Source organism: Eschrichtius robustus, chromosome X, assembly GCF_028021215.1.
Source record: "Eschrichtius robustus isolate mEscRob2 chromosome X, mEscRob2.pri, whole genome shotgun sequence".
NCBI lineage: Eukaryota > Metazoa > Chordata > Mammalia > Artiodactyla > Eschrichtiidae > Eschrichtius > Eschrichtius robustus.
In genome coordinates this window covers 119,034,878-119,051,362 of record NC_090845.1, presented here as the reverse complement: position 1 = coordinate 119,051,362, position 16,485 = coordinate 119,034,878, and the positions used below count along the sequence as shown (strand labels likewise).

The 16,485-nt window shown below is 46.5% G+C and overlaps 2 pseudogenes; one reads left to right on the top strand and one right to left on the bottom strand.

Annotated features, from left to right (window-relative positions):
* The first annotated feature begins 3,080 nt into the window (after window positions 1-3,080).
* Window positions 3,081-4,111, top strand: LOC137757400 (grpE protein homolog 1, mitochondrial-like; annotated as a pseudogene).
* A 5,440-nt stretch (window positions 4,112-9,551) lies between these two features.
* On the bottom strand, window positions 9,552-10,117 carry LOC137757096 (apoptosis inducing factor BLCAP-like; annotated as a pseudogene).
* Window positions 10,118-16,485: the final 6,368 nt, after the last annotated feature.

Genomic DNA, 16,485 nt, shown 5'->3' with positions numbered 1-16,485 from the left:
TTGAAGGTAGAGGGAATGTAGTTCCGAGTAGGGAAGTGATGTGCCCAAGGTCATGGAGTTAGTGACTTGAGCCAAAGTCTTCTGACTCTGAGTTTGGTGCCTTTTTCTTTAACCCACCATACTGTTTCCAGATTGCCTACAGCCCTTGGAAATAGAACTGCTGATGGAGCCAATAGAATGAAAACTACAGGGGGATGAGGCCATTCTACCACCAGCAGTGAGATGGTGAGAGAATGATTACAACTAGGCCACCAGTGGTGTTCTGTGTGTGAACTGGAGTCTACTTTGGTCTTTAAGAAAGGCAACCAAAGGCCACTGCACTATCGTCCATCTGGAAGCACAGAACACGGAGTCATCATAACATCACCTTGAAGTTCTTAAGTTTTTGCTCTAGTTTGCCTTTCTGCTTACTTTAGGCCTTTACACCAATCCTTTCCCTACACTTTCCCTCCTAACACCCATCTCCACCTCACATCTGTCTCTGTACCTAGAAGCTTGGCCTCCTGTGGAAGAAGGTGGGCATCTAAGAGCAATGTGCAGCTCAGCCGGTATTCTCGGTGGGGTGTGATGAGCACTAGCTTGGGAGCCAGGAGACCTGAGTTCTGGCCCCAATTCTGCTGCTGACGGAGACTGTCCATAAGGCGTTCTCCTTTTCCTGCTTAAGGTTTCTCATCTGTAAAATGAGGGGATTGCACTAGACAATGTATGAGGTGCCTTCGGATTTTAACAGTTTGTGACGATCGTTTGCAATTACCCATGAATTTTTTTTTCTTTACCTCCAGTCTCTTCTCTCCTCCATGAATGTAATAACCCACTGATTTGTACATACTAAGTTCACTAGGTGCTTCTGTGCACACTTTCTCAGTCCAGAGTGAGCCCAGGTGTACACATGCACATGTGCATTTCGTTTTGAGGAGGAATCATTTCCCAAGACCACGTCTGTGGCCTCACACTAATTCAATACCTCTGGAATATAAGTACAGACAGTGTAGCCTTTTCTCTCACCATTTGGGGAGCTTGTTTCTGAAGGAGTGCCTTGGGTGGAGCCTAAAGATTTGAAAATGGAACCAGTTGCAGTTGACTTGACGGATGGTGTCAACAAGTTGTGCCCAAAGGTTTTCTTCAGTCTTTCCTGTTTCTGCCCAACATTGAGCCCACACCAGCTGCTGCCATCTGAAATGACACCCCAAACAGTTAAAAACAGAAAACTCATCAAATTCTACACTTCAAATGGGTAAATTATACCTTAAGAATCCTGTTAAAAATATAAAGCCCAATGTACAGACTGTTCGTTCTGGGTACCTCAAGGAGGCAGCTTTTCTATGAAGTTGTGAGAAGTAAGTTTGAACTATAATGTGTGGTACAGGTAGAGCCAGTTCACTTACCAAGGAAGACCGCTTTCCCTAGAGCCCAGCACAGGGACCAGCAGGTTACTGACATGCCCAGCAAAAAGGAACTGGATCTCTGTGCTACTTATAGCATCTTCTAGTTCAAGCATCGTCTTCCCTAAAGGCAATAAACTGAGCTTTGCATTGAGACTGAGCGAAGCTACCTGAATTGGATGGAAGAGCCTTTTGATGCATAGAAAACCAGTTTGCCTGAACTGGAGATATTCTCAGAGGCAACACCAGAGTCCACTACACATCCCACCATGCAGGAAGGGCCACTGGTCCATCTGGGCTGCCCGCCAGCCTGGCATCTTAGGGGTGCTGACAAGCTCTCTCCTCCACCATCACTTCTTGCTTCCATATCTGCTCAGTCAACTGTTGGCTACAGGCCAGAAAGCCCCTGTGACCCAGTGCCCGGAACACCGTAGGCACTCAATCAATGTTCTTTTAATTGAATTGAGACTTAAGTGACAGCAAGGACAAGCAGTCCAAGGAATCTGGGCCAAAAGCGAAGCTTCACTAAGTTAAAATATGGCCGAAGTCACATCCTTCACCTGACTTCATTCATCTCCGCACAAAAGTACAAATCTTTTTCCTGACATGGAAACAGCCTCCATTTGATGCTGCTGGTGTATGAACTCAAGTCAGGAGACAAGTAAATCTCATCAGTTTGGAAGACTTGTAAATTCAATACCTTGCCCCAAATGGCGTCTTACCAGTATCCAGTCGCAACCACCCGCAACGGAAAAGCAGCTGCCACTGCTCCGGCGCATGCCCCTTCATCACCCCGTGGAACACAAAAATGAGGAACCCTAGCCAGGAGAAGAAGGTCAGTCTGTTTCAGCTTCTTTCACTCGCTGTCACCAATGCCTAGACTCAAGCCTACTCTTGTCACCATCAATACTCCTTCTAAGGAACCCCAAGGCCATTACCAGCTTTCTGAGGTCACCTTTCTAGCCTCCCTCTCAATGGCAGTGCTAGCAAGAAGGTCTGTATCAAGGTTTCATGTCAACCGCAGTTTTCCTCCGGGGCTGCTGTCTGTCCTAGAGCTTGAGAGATAAGGTCTGCAATGGGAACCAGCCTCTGCGATGGCTCTCAATGATGCCCACATCCTGCCATTCACATCCTTATGTAGTCTCCTCCCATGTTGTACCAATAGAATATGGCAGAGAGGTAAGGGGCGCCGGCTGCCCGGGCTGAGGAAGGGCACGGTGCGCGTGCCACCCCCGTCCGCTCCAGCGCGAGGCGGCCGCGTGTGCGGGTCCCCGGGGCGCGGGGCGGCGGCGCGCTGGCTCCTTCCGCTCGGCCCGAGTCCTCGTCCACCTCCGCGTGCCCCGGAGCCTGAGGTCAGGAGGGCAGCGGCGCCTGCCCCGCCGTGGGGACAGCGGCTTATTTCGACAAGAGCGGTGACTCCGCGGCGGGGGTCATGAGGCAGTGCCCTCACCTTGGCTTTTCTTCTTTCGTGTTTTTTTTTAAACCTGCGGTTTCTCCTTTTCAAAGTCTAGCTTCATAAGTTAGTTTAGCGAGTGCTTAGCACCTTCGGCGTTGGGGGAGCTTCCCAGAACCAGGTTATCTGGTAGAAGACAGGTTGGGTAGAAGGTGCGCAGAGCAGGAGCTGGGCTTTCCCCGCAGGAGCTGCTTGAGTGATGGGGAGACCGGGCCGGGCAGCGGGGACTACGGTAGTGCGCGGAGATGCAGCTGCGATTCCAGCCTGATACATGGTGTAGAACTGTGTGGGAACAAGCCCACCTGGAAAGCCCGCGTGAAAAGGCCTCTTTGCTCAAGTCCTCTCCTCGGCTGCTGTGCACAGCTACAAGACAGAAGAACAATGGCCAGAACTTGGAAGAGGATGTGGGTCAGAAGGAACAGAAGACAGATCTGCCCTCTGCAGAGAAGACACTGATGGAAGAGAAGGTCAAGCTGGAAGAGTAGCTAAAGGAGACCATGATGAGGAAACTGAGGTCCAGGACGGTTTGGTAAACTTCCCAGGGTCACCTGGCCACTGAGTGGCAGGGCGAGGGCCTGAGCCTGGGAGGCCTTGCTCTTAACCACGGCACTGGAATCGCCTGAAGGCTGAACACAGTAACCTGGTGCACACGAAAAATAGAAATTCCAGGAGATGGATGCAATTACAGGAAAAGTTGGTGCAAAATGAGGAAGATACCAGAATTCAGATGATTAGTACACAATAAATGTTTCAGCTGAATCACATCTGGGCAATGTTAACAATACCAAAGGTTCATTGATGGGGTTTTTCCTCTTCTGTGGCGTAGAGGCCAAAGCTGTCCACTCAGGAAAAATATAAGCGAGCTTTAGCAGATACTGAGAACTTGCGGCAGAGGAGCCAAAAATTGGTGGAGGAGGCGAAACTATATGGCATTCAGGGCTTCTGCAAGGGCTTGTTGGAGGTGGCAGACATTCTGGAGAAGGCAACACAGTGTGTCCCAAAGGAAGAGATTAGAGACGATAACCCGCACCTGAAGAACCTCTACGAGGGGCTCGTGATGACTGAGGTCCAGATCCAGAAGGTGTTCAGGAAGCACGGCTTACTCCAGCTGAACTCCGCGGGGGCCAATTTCGACCCCTACGAGCACGAGGCCTTGTTGCACACGCCGGTTGAGGGCAAGGAGCCGGGCACGGTGGCGCTCGTTAACAAAGTGGGGTACAAGCTGCACGGGTGCACCCTGAGACCCGCCCTGGTTGGGGCGGTGAAGGAGGCTTAGTGCCCGTCACGGGCTCCGGGGCTTTGTTAGGATCACTCGCTGACTCAGGCCGCTTCATCTTTTCTCATCTGCGGGTGTGCTTGACCTTTTCCTAAACCTTGTTGCCAGGCTTTAGTGACCAGTGGCTGGACAGGAAGTAAGCCAGTTGCACAGTTGTGTTAATGAACATTCGGGAGTTACTAGTTCCACGTGCTTACAGGACAGGCCGGTGGGACGCTACCGGACCCTAGGGTATCGGGAAAAACACCGTGTCTGCTCAGACTCTGGTGACGTCAGAGTATTTCAAATGAATAAAAGGTCTTCAGGAATCCTGCTGTTTGCTAGCTGGCTGCGCCGGCTGCACTGCGTCCTCTGCGTCTCACTGTAGCACGCGAGTTCCTGGACTGCTTAGCCCGTCACTCAGTGAAGGCAAGGCAAGAGTTTAAACATTTTTCTTGCTAAGAAAAATTGTACGATGCCCTTGGTGAAGAACGTATTTGAGTTCGTTTATGATCAGTTACTGTCTCGCTGCTGAGAGCGATCGTCTTCTGGCTTTGGGAGATGTGAGACCCGCGGGCACACCCTAACGTCCTCACCTCCTTATTTTGCCAGTAACTGAATTTGACACACTCAGTTACTTTTGTCCTGTTTTGTTCATCTCTTTATAGAAAGGTTTAAATCTATACCCAACTTGTTACTAATGACCAGAAGGTACTTTCCCTAGTAAGATGGACTTTCTTAGAAATCTGAGGACTGCGTGCTTGGTATGTTTTAAATGTTAAATTTAAAATTTTATTTCAGAGGATTAAAGCCCTGTTGTTTATTTTCCTACGTTCTGCTAGCTGTGTGCTTTGGTGGAGGAGAGGAAAGAGACCCTTACTAAGCAAAGTGTGACTTAGCTTCCCGCGTCTTTGCTCAAATCCTGCAGCTGTGTGCCTGACACACGCAAACGTGTTGGCTTCTGTCCCGGAAGGGGACCGTGGACACTCAGGAGCAGCAACAAGGACACACGACCGGCAGGCACTGACCCTGTGACTCGCCATAGGACCCTCCGTTCCTCACATTAGGGGAAAAGTTGAATGATTGAGGTACTCCTATAAACGAGGGAAAAAAATAACCTTCCACTAGCTTTGCTTCTAAGAGGTACTTCTGGGATTAAAGGTCAATACTGTTACTTCGATTTACTGCACAAAAAAGGTGGGCAGTCGATTTGAAAGGTGTAGGTAATATTCCCATAATTAAAATTCCAATTTATACCATTTCAAGAAATTTCCCCCCCTTTCCTTTTTATAAATTTATTTATTTTTGGCAAAAAAAAAAAGAATATGGCAGAAGTGATGGCATGTCCCTTCCAAGATTAGGTTATAAAAGACGTTATTCTCTCTCTCTCTCTCCAACCCACCCCCCGGGAAAGGATGACCCAGATAAGATTCAGAGCTGATTAGAAGCTACAACGGCAATTGTATTACAATATACAATGTGTCAAATCAACACGTTGTACACCTTAAATTTACACAATGTTATATGTCAAATATATTTCAAATTTTAAAAAAAGAGACATTAAAACTAGTGGTTACCAGTGGGGAGAGGGATGGGTAGGGGACGAAGAGGTACAAAGCACTATGTGTAAAATAAATAAGCTCTAAGTATATATTGTGCAACACAGGGAATAGAGCCAATATTTTATAATAACTCTAAATGGAGTGTAACCTTTAAGAACTGTGAATCACTACACTGTACACCTGTAACATACAATATTGTAGAGCAACTATAGTTCAATTTAAAAAAAGAAAGAAGAGAAAAGGGACGTTAAACGCTCTGCTTTATGTAGTAGGGAGCTCTCTGTCTCTGGGACGTTTCGAGTGGTGGCTTGTGACTTCCTGTCACTTGATGGGAAGTTGGATTGGGAAGACCTGGCCCCAGCACTGAGACTCTCTGATTCCAGGTGGGAGGCAGCAATCTGGAGGCTAAACGGTGACAAGTGACAAGTCTCACTACCTCCCCTGAGGGCTTTATCTGCATTTGTAACCAAACAACAGTGGCGAGGAAGCCAGCAGCCTTCACTCTTTTCCTGAGTAGCAGCTACCTGGAAGGCGGTCCGGCAGCCTGATGAGAGCAAATCCCAGTCTCCGAGCAGGTAAAACTCCTCCAGCTTCAGCAGGGACAAGGGGCCGCAGTGACAACCAGCCCGTCTTACTGCTCTGATTTCCTGCATGGAGTTTAGCTAGTTCTCAGACTTAAAGGTTATTCTGTGAATTCCAATGAGCTGCCTGCCAGCTCGCCCTTTCTTCCTGACAGCCTTCCTTTTTCTTTCCAATAACAGATTGATCTGCTTACTCACTGGCACATAGGCAGGAGGGAAGATGTCAGGTTTTTGTCACCTGCATTTTTATTTGTGCATCCCTCCTTCAGAAATGGCTCATCAAGAGCATCATTTTTTCACACTTGACCACAGGGCAACCCCCTTCAGCCAGAATTACAAACTTGCCATCTGTCTTTTAAATGGCTAATTTGTTCACTTGTTTCATTGCATTCTTGTTTTGAATATTTGGGACCTGTGTGTGTGTGTGTGTGTGTCTATGGAACTCGAGTTTGAAACTCAGAGCTCTGAAAACACCCCCTTCTGCAAGATGGCACATTCTACCTTGTAGGCGGGACTAGGAACTAGCAAGGCTTGGTGCTTGATTGACATAAAGCGCCTCTGACAGACGGAGACAGCTTGGCTCTGTTGATGTTGGATCTGGGCTTTGGTTTTCATCCTCAGGAGATCTCCCATTGGATTCTGCATCTACCCATCCAGGCTTCCCGCTTAGATACGACTCTCTCCTTCCACCACAGGAATGAAGCACATGCTGTTTTTGCAAAAAACACCCCTCCCCTGCTTTAAGCTCTAAACTTCTTTGCTTTCTGGTTCTTTTGTCAGCTACTCCTTTAACCCCTCTTTCCATAAGGTTGAGTGTGTTTCTCCTCAGAACTCGTGAGCCCAAGAGTAGCCTGGAGCTACTGCTTAGGAAGAAATCCACACAGGCACCTAGTTCACGAATCTACCCCTGTCCACATTCTAGAGCAAGGCAGCTTCATTCTCAAAGCATCATGCTACTGAGACCAGGCTATCTCAGTGGAGGCCAGGTAAAGTCAAGAGGTAAAGTGTAGAACCGGGGCCTCGGTTGACGATCTAAGATACAACCAAGTGCTGGTAGCCTCAAAGGAAACCACATGAGAGTAGTTTGGAGAGCTCCTAAAAATTCTGTCCCTAGTGTCAGAAGGAATAAAGATGGCACATGGACGAAGAACAACATATTTTGTGTCTCTTTATATTCCAATCAGAATTGACTATGTAAGGTTGGTGGAATCCAGTGGGACAAAAGTTCCAATTGATACACTGCATTGCTCTAAAATGAGGTGGTTTCTTGGATCACAGGACTTGCCGTCAAAGAGTATACTTTATTTTGGATTTTTCCCCCATGCCCAGCAGCACCTTGCCAATGCCTGGCCTATAATAACTGCAGAGCAACTCATATTTCCCAAGGTTCCTCAGGGGTTAACAACCACAATAACAAAGGATTCTGAGGTTTTTAAAATGTTAAATTTAAAACAAATTTTTAAAGATTTTTTTCCCCCAGCAGAATTTCTCAGAGCTTGTACCATGCTAATGAACATTGTGTCATTTCAAGAATGGGGAGGGGTAGTTTTCTGCATTTCCCAAATTTCTTTGACCATAGAACTCTTTCTTGCTGAAGCACCCTATGGGACCACCGGTTCCCTGTACTCTGGTAAAAGGGCTTATTGAATGAATAAGTAGTTAAGAGCAATAAGGGAGACCTTAACTCAACGGACTGCCCAAGTTGACTCACAGCCTGCCCCAGTACCCCAAATGAGCTGGGCCAAACTTGAGGATAAGAGCATGGGGTGGACTTTGAGACCCCCCAGGAAATCATTCTGCATGCCCCTTCCTGCCAAGATGTTTAAATAGGCAACATCAGATTATAATGAACAGCAGCAATTACTCAGAGGTGTATTAACCAGAGCCCTACCTTTTACTTCTCATGCCATCTTTGGCCTACCATTTAATAACTTCATTAATCATTTGTTCCTTTCACCAGAAAACAGACAGGAGACTAAAGAGCTATAGAGTCATTAGTTCAGGATCATCTAATTCAACCAGCTGTGGTGACTTTTTCAAGACTGATTTGTAGCAAGACCAAGACCAGAACCTTGGCTTCTTGCCGTGGCCCACTGCTCTTTTTTTTTTTTTAAAGTTTATAAAGCTTTATTAAACATTTCAAACAGCTGTGCAACGAACACACCAGAAATAAAAGCTCCAGAATAGCAGTCCAAATGTTCCACAAGTGTGGCCTCGCAGTCCCATTCCCTAGATGGACTGCCTCCAGTTCTGTCCTCTGCCTGGCCCACCTCCCTCCCCCTTCAGGCAAGAGAAAGATGGATGGTTTAGACTGGAAGGACAACCATGCTGATCCCCAGCGGGCAGGGGCCAGGAGACAGTCTCATTTGCCAACACTTTTACTGAAGCGCAGAAAAAGAAAAAAGCAAGTGACAGTCACAAATTCTTCCCGTGTATTCTTCATAACGTATACAGTCTATACGCGCAGGACCGGAGAAGCTCCTGGCACGAGGACGATGGCCACTGCTCCCCTCTGTCTCGTCTGAACCACCTCAGAGTCCAGTGTGCTGGTCACTCTGCAATCCCCATGCTAAATACCAACTGTAGCGGCCCCTACAAGCTAGCTATTGCTACACCTCAAAATCAGAACACGTTCGATAAAGCTTCTTTAAAAAGGATTTACACATGTACTTGTACACGTACGTATGTATACACACACACGCACGCACGGCACACCACACCAAAAAATATCCAAACACCTATCAGGGGATCGTGGCTGTTATGAAACACACAATACTCTCCCATTCACTCGGCTGGGGACCACTAGATCTACGCAAACACACCACACGTCAATCCTGCAGAGCATGCATGGGAGACAAAATGAGGCCCCCTCCTTGCGACAGTTGAGAAAGGCAGGAGGAAGGGCAAAGGAAGCGAAGCTGGGCTGCTGAGCAGGAGCCCAGACCCCCAGGTGAAAGAGCAACATGTATCTGTTACTTCTTCCTTCAAAATGAAGTGGGGAAAATACTGAAGATTTGTGGACAGCAGTCAAGACACAATTCTGTCTAGCCTGCTGGCCAGGGAAGAAGGATGAAAAAGCGAGGCTCTCGGGCATCAGCAATCTCTTTATATTCGAGATAAGTGCAAAACTGAGCCCTGTCTTGGACAGGTGCTCCCCAAAAAAGGAAAGGGCTAAAGAGAACTAACAGGAAGCCAAGAGAGGGACGGAGGAGTCAGTAACACTCTGAGAAGGGAGGAACCCCTGACAAGGAAGGGTCACAGAGGTGACAATGAGACTGGCATTTTATCTGCCCGGATCATGCTGGGGCAGTTGACCAGGATGGGTGCAGGCTCCTCGTGGGAATGAGGCGAGGGGGGTGGCCATCCTGCCAGTCGGGGGCCAAGATGGGGACAGAACACATACAACCACAAGACCACCCACGACTACAGGACTCTACGATAAAAGCACCGGTCAGTGCTATTATTCACATGATAAGGATAAAACGTCACAGGCCAAAAAGGCGCCATTAGGAATGTGGCACCCGCAGGGCCGCGGGATTTGAAACTCCAATGCTTTATGACCTATGTCAGTGCCTCCCCTCCCGTCTTCTGCTTCCTTGGAAAGCTAACTGGGCTGGCTGTTAGGTGCCCACAACGCCGGGGTCGTGTGCCGATTCCGGAAGCGGGGAATCGGAGCAGTGGTACAGGAAACAGTTTCCCCAGCAGCTATAGCAGATGAGGAACAGGGCTGCCAGGAAAACCAAGGCACAAATTGTGCAAGGCTTCCGTTCCAGGAGGAAGCTGAGCAGGTAGAAGCCCATGAACATGGAGTGGCTGAACCACAGGGCGGGGTTGAGGGGCTTGGGGATGAGGAGGACGGGCAGCAGCCACTAGAGGCAATACATGATCTCTGCTGGACAGGGCCTTCGCCAAGGCCACCAGGCACCGCTGCAGGAACCGACCTAATGGGAGCCAGCGGGCGCGGGCGGCTGCCCTCTGCTTTCTTCAACCCTCGCTCTCCAGGAGCTGAGCCGCTGGGCCCACTGCTCTTTGTTCTCCACGTTCAATCCTCTATGGCTCTACAATTTCCTAACCTGGCTCCTTCCCACAATATGAGGATATCTGATGCAGCCAGAGTCTATGGGGTCAACAGTTTAATGTTTCTACTGTCCAGTAATTGCTATGTTCCATGGGATTATGTACTTCAACATGTCAACACAAGTGAGAATCTGTACACTTACGAGCACAATGTGTTGATGTAATGAATACTGTAGGGTGTACTGCCAATCAGTGTTCGATAGAGACATGGCCAACTAGCTGGAGTTGAGTTCGCTATCTGGATTTCTCTCTACATCCCTGAGTAAGAGAGAGTGGGCTCATTTAATGAAGCCCTAACATCTAGCCGGTGTTTCTAGTGGCTGCCTGTCAGTCATTGACAGCAGAGGCCTCTTGGATTATTTTTTCCTCCTTTGAAAAAATACTGAATACTAAAGGTAAGATTTTCCAAAGCAGCAAAAACTTTGATGGAGGTTTAGCTAGCCCGAGAAAGTACAGAGAAGCAACAGTTACCTTGCAAAGTGTTACAAATGGCAAAAAGATACAAGAAAAGGCTCCTCACAGCTCCCCAGGCAAAAAAGGCAAACCCCCAGGTGAGGCCAAGTAAGAATGTCAGGCTGGTTGTGCCTTTGAGGTGATGCAGGATCATCTTCCGTCAAGTCTTCTGGCTCTGGGATTTCATGGAACTCAGTTGAGCAAGAACAGTGCAGAACGTGGAGAGATTCATGAGAAATATGAGGCAAAAATCAGCCACCACTGAGATGTAAAAGATAGGATCATCTTTAATCCAACAGCTGGACGAGACCAAGGAGAGAAGGCCATTGTGAGGTAGAGAAACATAAACTCCTGTTTTTAATAAGACTCTGAGGATCACTGAGTCGGTTTCATTTCACACGAGAACACCTAGGCCTAGAGTGCAAACCAACTCGACAGAGTTCACTCATGCTCACTGCGGGCAGAGCTGGGACCAGAACCCCAGTCTCCTGAGCCCCAGTCCAGGGTTCTTCCCAGCGTCAAGTTAAAAATCCTAGAGGATATTTCTGCCCTACACGTGCAGAAACCGCTCAGTCCAATTCCCTGGGCGGCTATTCTCTTCCTCAATAGCAGAACAACAAATTATGTAATTCCCCCCAAAGTGGCTTACACCTGAGCTTTTATTTGCAGGATAAATTCTGCTTTGCATGATAAATTTCACAGTGAAAGGACATGGGTAATGACTGGCTTTTTGGACTGCTATATCAAAGAGCGATGAGATCATCAGAGTTAATGAAAACTCAACAAAAAGAAGACAGCTCTAACTGTATTACTTTCAAATATGATGTTTACTTTCAACCCCGCACCACAGCTAGAGGTTTGAACTCCAAAAGGCAACACTGGCCACTGGATTGATTAATGGCTTTACAGTTTCTATTAAAGAAGGATTATGCAGTGATTTATATGAACAGATACTTCATCTCATAACATTTCCAATTACTACATGCATTACCTCTGATTTTTGAACATAGACAAGCTTCACTAATTTAACTGTGTGTCAACTTAGCTGAGACCTCTTTTCCAGAGCTAGGAATATCCCCTGTGGTCATATTGTTCATGTTGGTGTGGATACTTTCATGTGTACGTGAGTTTGTGTGTGTTTGTGTGGGTCACAAGGGAGTAAGGGGAAAGCATTTAATTTCCCTAATAGAATCTAATACTTAGGGTGCCCCAGATTTGTGGTTGCCAAGGGGGATGGGGGATGGGGGAGGGATGGATTGGGAGTTTGGGATTAGCGAATGCAAACTATTATATATATGTATAACTGAATCACTTTGCCATACACCAGAAATTAACACAACACTGTAAATCAACTTTACTTCAATAAAATAAATTTTCAGGACTTCCCTGGTGGTCCAGTGGGTAAGACTCCACACTCCCAATGCAGGGGGCCCCACTTTGAGCCCTGGTCAGGGAACTAGATCCCGCATGCGTGCTGCAACTAAGAAGTCCGCATGCTGGAACTTAAGATCCCGCGTGCCGCAACTAAGACCCAGCGCAGCCAAAATAAATAAATAAATAAATATTTTAAAAAAATAAATTTTCAAAAAAATTTTAGATTTAATAAATATTGCTGCTGCATTCCTGCACGTGCTTATTAGCCAATCTGAAGTGCAATGAATTGGGCATTCATTGCAAAATGTCTGTGGCTTATAACAATAAAGACGTTCAACATCGTGGTCAAAAAAAAAAACAAAAAAACTTAAGTTTCCCTGAATATCATCTTCAGCCTTAAAAGAGGCTATAGAAAACTCTTTTAAAAAGGTGGCGCTATATATTTGGTTAGAGAATTATCTCCAAGACATATTGTTAAGTACGAAACAGTGTATATCTACTATTTGGGTGACAAACTGTACAAGAGAATATCTACACAAATTCAATTGTTGGTAATAAGAGTTGCATCAAGGGACGGAAACTGGGAAGCTTGGTGTTGGGAGTGGACTTTACTTTTCATCCTCTACCCTTTTGTACATTTGAATTTTCTACCGTGTGCATGTATTACTTCTTCAAAATATAATTATTTTTTAAAAGCTCTTAGGGCAGTCTGCCTCTTATTAACCAATTCACATATGAAAGGGCTTTTTTCAGGGGGAGTGGAGTTGGTTTTGTTCTGGTTTTGCTTTTGCTTTTGATCTTTGAAGAAGAATCACCATTAGATAGACACTGGGGACCCTTTAAGTCACAAAACAAGCAAGGAGGGAGGATGGAGGAGGAGATGAAAAGGAAGGGAAGAGAAAAGGGAGAGAGAAAAAAGATAAGGAGCAATTATAATTACAAGGCATCTGCTGGCAGGGGCAATATAACTTTGACCCTCTGGAAACTGTCATCTCAATATGAAAGACGGAGAAGTTTGGAGGGCAAGACCTTGTGCATTTGATTCCAGTCCAGTGGGAGAGGACCTCTATAGTGAAAAAGAACTTGAGAGGCTACAATACAGAGAATGGATACGGTTAAGTAAAAAACAATCCAAAGTGTAAAGTGAGGTTGTGCAGTCTGAAGGACTGCATGGTAACTACCTACAGGCCTGTAAAAGAAGGTTCTGGAGAGGTAGAGCGACTTGAATAGCTACTCTCTGGCACCTATGGTTGAGAGGACCAAAGAGATGGGCTTTTATATCAAAAAGAGCAAAGAAAAAGAAAGAAAGAAAAGGACAACAAAGCTGAGCCAATTTACAAAGGAAAGTGGTGGAGTCTTCTTCAGGGGAGACCTTTGTCGTTGAAATACAGAAATGTTTTCCAACCCGTTTCAGTATTTCGTTATAGTGGCCGCTCCAACTCCTAAGTTCTGCAAGCTTTCTAATCATGATAGCTGCCTGATGTCTATAATGCTGATTTCTTTTATTATGTTTTCTTGCATTGTATTTACATCATTATTATAGTCCCATTTAATAAATTTGAGAGCTCTTTACCAGTCCAAAAATTAAATAAATAAATAGATAAATAAACTATTCATTAATTAATAATCGCTGCCAGATATGTAGCACCGATGGAACAGACCACATGCTGAGCACTTTATATACATGGTGTCATTTTAATCTGCACCCAACACTGAGAGCAAACATTATTATCCCCGTTTCCCAGAGGAGGAAATGGAAGGAAGAGGTAAAGTAAATTGACCAAGGTCATCCTGAGCGCAGACACCTAACCATTATATCAGTGTGCCCATGACTTTGTTAGGGTAAAAAGGCTGAGGCCAATTTCCTCCCTGAAGCCAGTGTCAAGACCAAGCCCCAGGCCAGGGAGCACCTCACCGTACCCTGATGGTCAAGAACATCACCACTGGAGAAGCAGAGACGCTGGTACTTACGATGGAGTCGTTGAGCTCGGAGTCCCGTACAGATCTTTCTTCCCACTGAGGATGATCACCACCGCAGCCACTGGGATTCCGAGAGTGAGAAAGCAAGCCAAAGGCATCCCATGAGGAAGTGGGAGAGCTCCTGATCAATGACTGCTGGCGCTGATACATTAAGACACTTTAAATGAGCCGCAGATGTGCGGGCATCAAAATACCATTGTTTGCAAAATGTTTGTGAATTCTTCCAGGTTAAACATTTCTAGGAGTTCTCCAACCTGCTAAACTAGACAGCATGCCAATGGCTTCAGTACAACACCCACTGGTTATTAAAAATAGCACAAGTGCCAAAAATCAACTTGGCACATCTAGTTCATGGGAATGCAAGTTCGCATAAAGCATTTCTTCTCAGAGGATCGGCTGCCAATTTGTCTCTCTTTCAATACTGCCCCTTAGTTCCCGGTCTCTTTTTGTCTAGGCCACCTTGGAGGAAGGGCACAGGCAATCGGCTGCAGCTTTCAGTGCTTTTCTGACAGGGGAGCTGTTTCCACGCTCGTTACTAGTTTGACATTTTGACTAGATCGACCAGTTAACGATCAGTCAATTCAGCCCGAGTATAATAAAGGAATCAGTTCAGTCAAAGTGGTCAAAAGTGACATGAGTATAGACACAGGGTTTAAAAATCCAATTACGTGTACATTTGCAAAACTTAAAAGACTTCTTTCTTTTTCACAATGTATTTCTCCTAAACTAGGAGCATAACACCTGCACACATTTTAGGGGTTTTGTAAGATACTTTCCAAAGCTGTTTCAAACCCCAGAGTGCCAAGCATCTTAAGAAATCCTCCATTGTCCTATCCTGTGATTAACAGGACAATCGCTTCTGCTCTGTGTGTGGCACACCTAGCACAGGGCCCAGCACAATGCAGATGAAAGAAACACCTGTTGGGGGCCGGAAGGGAGGGATGGAGGGAGGTCTCGCATTTAGGAAGAAAGCTGTGAGACAGTCCCCAAGCTGTGTTAACACTTTGCTAATTAAAACAAAAAAGATGCCTACTGGTTATTAAAAAATATGGACAAATAAATCTACTGCCTTCGACCAGGGATTTAAATAAAGGAATGAAACCTTTTCAACAGGTTGCTTTGGCATTAGGAAGACAGAACTTCAAACACAAACAGAAGCTAATATTTATTTTCCTAACAGTTGATTGCATTTGTCTAATATTTTAATGCTCTGAGATTCCCTGTAGCGGGCCAGCTCTGCCGTGGCTCCCTGGCCAACCTTGCAGGGATCCGGAGACCGAGCAGGCAAAGGCTTGTACCACGACTGATCTGGATTTTGGTGGAATGCCTTGTGATCCTCCACGAATTCGAGAAGACGAGGCAGGCCTGTGAGGAGGGGCTCTGAGGCCATCTCCTACTCTTCTCCCCACGTCCTCCAGAAGGCTGTCATGATGCAGCTTCTCATCGCCTCCCGGGCTCTGAGGCAGGGTGGGGCTTTGCACCCTGCACCCTCAGAACAGAGCTGCACAATAGAAACCACATAGCTTCACCTGGGAGCTGGCTAGTCACCAGCAGGGAATCCTGCAACTCGTGGGGCAGCCATCTGCTGTCTTTTGTTTGGGTGTCGTTCTTTATAGTGTGGGGAGAAAGGACCTGGGAGCTGGCAGCTTTAGCAACCTGTCTTTTCACCGTCTATATAAGTCATCAACTGAGTCTGAAAGCGGCTCGTTGTATCTTTACTGGTTGAGCCGGTCAGGCCTTCACCTTGGCTTGGCCTTGGCTTGGGTGTGTACTTGACACTCCTCAAGTTTTTCCTGCCTCCAATTACCAAACCTTAGCCTTGCGTGCCTCCCCCTGCACCCCAGAAAGTGTGTGTGGAATGTGCAGATCAAAGAGATGAGAAGCCAGCCCTGGGCAATACCAGCATGAAGGAGCAGGTGAAGGAAGAAGGGTCGGACGAGGAAGCCAAGGATGAGTGATGCCGGGGGATTGAGTGCCATGTCCAGCCCCTGCACAGTCAGCCAGATGTGGGCTATCCGCCTTCCGGATTATTCATGAAGCCTCTTCCACAACATTTTTCAATCTTCCAGTTGACTCGAGGTGAGGGTTGCCAGGCACAAAAGGGAGTGTACTGACTGCTTTGGGCTTTGTATTTCTGATGGGTTCCAAACTATACTCAAACCATTTTTTAGATCATGCTTTGTTTAGCATTTGCCCTTCTCTGCTCCCCACATTACCATGGGTAATAGCACTAACCGTGTATCCAAAGAAGGCATGTACTATGTTAATGAACTCATTAAAAGGATGAGTAGCTAACTGCAAAGCTATTGTCTTCACCAAGGCAGTGGGAGATAAAATCTACCTTCCCAGGTATCCTATGCATCTCACT